Genomic DNA, 4,180 nt, shown 5'->3' with positions numbered 1-4,180 from the left:
ACCAGAGCCACAGCAACGCAGGATCCGAGCTGCGTGTGCAGCCTACACCACAGCTCACGGCAACGCCGGATCCTTAACCCACTGAGCAAGGGCAGGGACCGAACCCGCAACCTCATGTTTCTAGTCAGATTCGTTAACCACTGCGCTCCGATGGGAACTCCTGAGTCCATTTTTTTTTTTTTTCAGCAGAAGCTCTACAAAAAAGCATGTCTAAAATCACAGAACTATGCACACAGAAACACAGACATGAGTGCTCATACACACATGCTTGGGGAAGCACAGGGAAAAGCTGACAAGAGAAGATATGGAGATTTGAGTAACTAAAGATATGGAATGCTATGGAAGTGGTTCTTGGTACATATGAAAAGTGGGGCAGGCAGGCAGAGAGGATGATAAATCGAGGATACCAGACAGAGTCAGTAGCCATACAGTATTTAAAGATAGATGCCAGTTTGCTGGATGAAGTGTTATATTATGGAGTGGTTGTTTGAAGGAGATTGGACTTGCATGGTCCAGGGGAGGAGCATCTGCTTTGCAGGACCCCTCCATGGTCTGGTGTCTGTCCAGAACATCAGGGGACTCAGAAGATTCTTGAGTTCCATCTGACTGATTGCTGGTGGCATGTAGGCTAAAGGCACTTCTTCCACAGGCAATGCTACTTGAAGTTGAGTGGGTTTGTGATTGGGCAAGCCTAGTCATGCTGGCAAATGGGATGTAGCCCCTTCCCTGCAAAAAGTACCTGAAGGCCTAGATAAGCTTCCCAGGCTGAACTATTTGGGGTAGTCTACCACAGTCTGCCATCTTTAGCAAAGTTGTATTTATAGGATTCAGGTGAGAATTACATTCAACCATAGCCTCAACTGGGGGTGAATTGTTGCCTACCACCAATAAAGCAGAACACTTTAATGTCTTTGATTTGTTATCATTTTGTCTCAGGATGCGTCTTTCAATCTCTAGGTCTTTGCATTTGTTATAAGAACTCAGGAAGAGGTGTAGGTTTTATTGGTTGATACCTTGGGTAATATGCAGTCTGTAGGTTTGAATCAGGTCCAGGTTGGCCTGCAACTCTTCCTGCCCAAAGTGATGAGCCAAAATAATGTCCACAACATCGATTGTCAATCCTGAGAGTTTGAAAGCTGCCCCGTCAATCCAGCCTTTAGCACAAGAGCCAACATTAATGAGTACAAGACCTCCCACAAACTCTGGGTGATTGACTGCAAATCTGCTGAGAATAGAAGCTCTAGCTCCAGCTCCAACACTAAATCTATTTAGATTTAAGTGGTTGAGAACAGAAGGCAGCATTTGGCTAGCTCATCCAGTGTGGGGTACTGGTACCCAGTTGGGGAAGAGGATGCAACTTCCTGCTGGCCCGAGGAGTCCATGGTTCAGACAGCAAAGTGCTGAGTGATTTCTTGCATATCCTCAAAGTTAAAGAATATATTGAAACAGGATTTATAATTGAGACCAATGTCATGGTATGTTATAATAACTGGTCTTTTTCCCTTCGGTAGGCTTCTTATAGTGACATGAACCATACCATATGTTGTTTCTGTATCATGTTCCTGACGGTCAAAGTTCTGGAAGTTTTGTGTACTATTCTTATCATTTAGAAGTGATTTGATCTATGTGAGTTGAACATTCTGAAGTTCATCCATGAGGACAGATGACAATAGAGGAGTCTCAAGGATAAATCAGTAACTCTGAGGCTTGGGCACATGCCGTCAGCACAGCAGTTCTGGCAGTGGGATTTGGGTGGGGGAGATGTTCCAATTATTTTTTCTGAAGGGAACAGCAAGACAAAGATGTGGAACATGAAGAGGTAACTTGTTTGAGAAATTGGGAGCAAGTTTCTGCATAAAAACAGCTTGCACAAGGGAAGTGCCTGGAGATTAGTTTAAAGAACTAATTGAAACCAGATTGTTTTTTTTTTTAACCATAAAATATTTTATATAGCATAATAAAAAGAATAACTTAACTGGTAAGAATAACAAAAATAATACACCCTCTGAAAATAAGTAAAATATAAAATGCATAAATTGGTTAAAAAACAGTGTAACTATATAAATATGTCCTCGCAATTTGTTACATCTTATTGATTCTTCAATAAAGGCATTACACCATTCTAGGTGATGTGATAAACAAGACATAGACTTTACATTGTACCATGGAGAGAAATGGTTATTAATAACACAATTGTAGAACTATATTATTTAATTGTACAGTTGCATTATTTAATTATAATTATCAAAAATTATAATTATCAATTATCAATTATAATTATCAAAAATTCTTTGATGGAGAGGAAATCAGAATCAGTTCTAAGAAGACTTCAGCATTCCAAGAATGATGTCAAATGACCCCTTTCATGGTGGATTATGCACTTATTTACTATGAGATATATTTCTTCTTCAGAGATTCCTTGTTTGTGTATCAATTGCAGATTTTTGGTTTGCACTTTTTCTGAAGTTTTGATATAAGAGTCTATATGTATATGAGATTGTTTTAAGTTGTTGTTCTCTTAATTGCAAGTTATCTCCAGCATCCTGCATTTGTACCCACCTCTTCTCATGATTTCTGATTTTGGTGGTATAATTGTATATGGATGATTTCGTATCTTTATTATATATATACCTTTACTGGTGAGCCTTGTCATTTGTGGCATTTTTGTTTCCTGTTGCTGTCTTTTCTTTTCTGCCTATAGAAGTTCCTTTAGTATTTGTTGTAAGGCTGGTTTAATGTTGCTGAATTATCTCAGCTTTTGCTTATCTGTGAAGGTTTTGATTTCTCCTTCAAATCTGAATGAGAGCCTTGCTGGGTAGAGTAATCTTGGTTGGAGGTTTTTTCCTTTCATCACGTTGAGTATATCATGCCACTCCCTTCTGGCCTGCAGAGTTTCTGGTGAAAAATCTTCCGATAACCTTATTGGGGTTCCCTTGTATGTTACTTGTTTCTTTTCCCTAGCTGCTTTCACGATTTTCTCTTTGTCTTTAATTTTGGTTAGTTTGATTGATATGTGTCTCAGTGTATTCCTCCTTGGGTTTATTTTGTATGGTACTCGTTGTGCTTCCTGGATTTGAGTGAGTGGTTCCTTTCCCATGTTAGGGAAGTTTTCGGCTATTATCTCTTGGAATATTTTCTCTGTTTCCTTCTCTCTCTCTTCTCCTTCTGGCACCCCTATAATATGGATATTGGTGTGTTTAATGTTGTCCCAGAGTTGTCTAAGACTCTCTTCGTTTGTTTTCAATCTTTTTTCTCTTTTCTGTTCTGCAACTGTAATTTCCACTAACTTGTCCTCTACCTTGCTTATTCGTTCTTCTGCCTCCTATATTCTGCTGTTAGCTGCTTCTAGTGAATTTTTTATTTCAGTTATTGTATTTTGCATCTCTTCTTGCCTAAGTTTTATATCTTGTATCTCTTTGGTCAGTGTTTCCTGTAAGTTATCCATCTTTGCCTCCAGTTTATTTCCAATGCCTTGCATCATCTTCAGCATCAACAGTCTAAAGTCTTTTTCCTGGAGGCTAAGAATCTCCTTGTCACTTAGCTGTTTTTCTGGGGTTTTTTCTTTCTCTCTCATCTGAGTTATAGTTCTCTGTCTTTTCATTTTTATACGTTTTTGGTGTGGTGACATTTTTACAGATAATAGGGTTGAGGTCTCTCTTATTTCTGGTGTCTGCCCCCCTGTGGCTGAATTCGGTATGGGGGCTTGCTGTAGGCTTTCTGATGGGAGGGGCTGATGCCTGCCCACTGGTAGGTGGAGCTGATTCTAATCCCTCTGGTGGGTGGGGCTTAGTCTCTGGATGGGATTAGAGGCAGCTGTGTGCCTGAGGGGTCTTTAGGTAGCCTGTTTATTGAGGGGTGGGGCTGTGATCCCACCTGGATTGTTGTTTGCCCTGGGGCTTCTTAGCACTGACTGATGGATGGGGCCAGATTGTCCCAAAATGGCCACCTCCAGAGAAAGGCAGCCACTGAATATTCCCGAGAGCTTTGCCTTCAATGTTCCTCCCTCACAACAAGCCACATTCACCCCTGTTTTCCCAGGATGTCCTCCAAGAACTGCAGTCAGGTTTGACCCAGATTCCTATGGAGACCTCCCTCTGCCCTGGGATCCAGTGCACGTGAAAGTCCATGTGTGCCTTCCAAGAATAGGGTCTCTGTCTCCCCCAGTCCTGTGGAGCTCCTG

At 41.0% G+C, this 4,180-nt stretch overlaps 1 pseudogene; it reads right to left on the bottom strand.

The window, feature by feature from the left end:
* LOC100157583 lies at positions 201-1,655 on the bottom strand (annotated as a pseudogene).

Source organism: Sus scrofa, chromosome 1 (assembly GCF_000003025.6).
Source record: "Sus scrofa isolate TJ Tabasco breed Duroc chromosome 1, Sscrofa11.1, whole genome shotgun sequence".
NCBI classification, from domain to species: domain Eukaryota; kingdom Metazoa; phylum Chordata; class Mammalia; order Artiodactyla; family Suidae; genus Sus; species Sus scrofa.
Note: the sequence above shows the minus strand (reverse complement) of the source record. Positions and strands in the feature narration are given on the sequence as shown.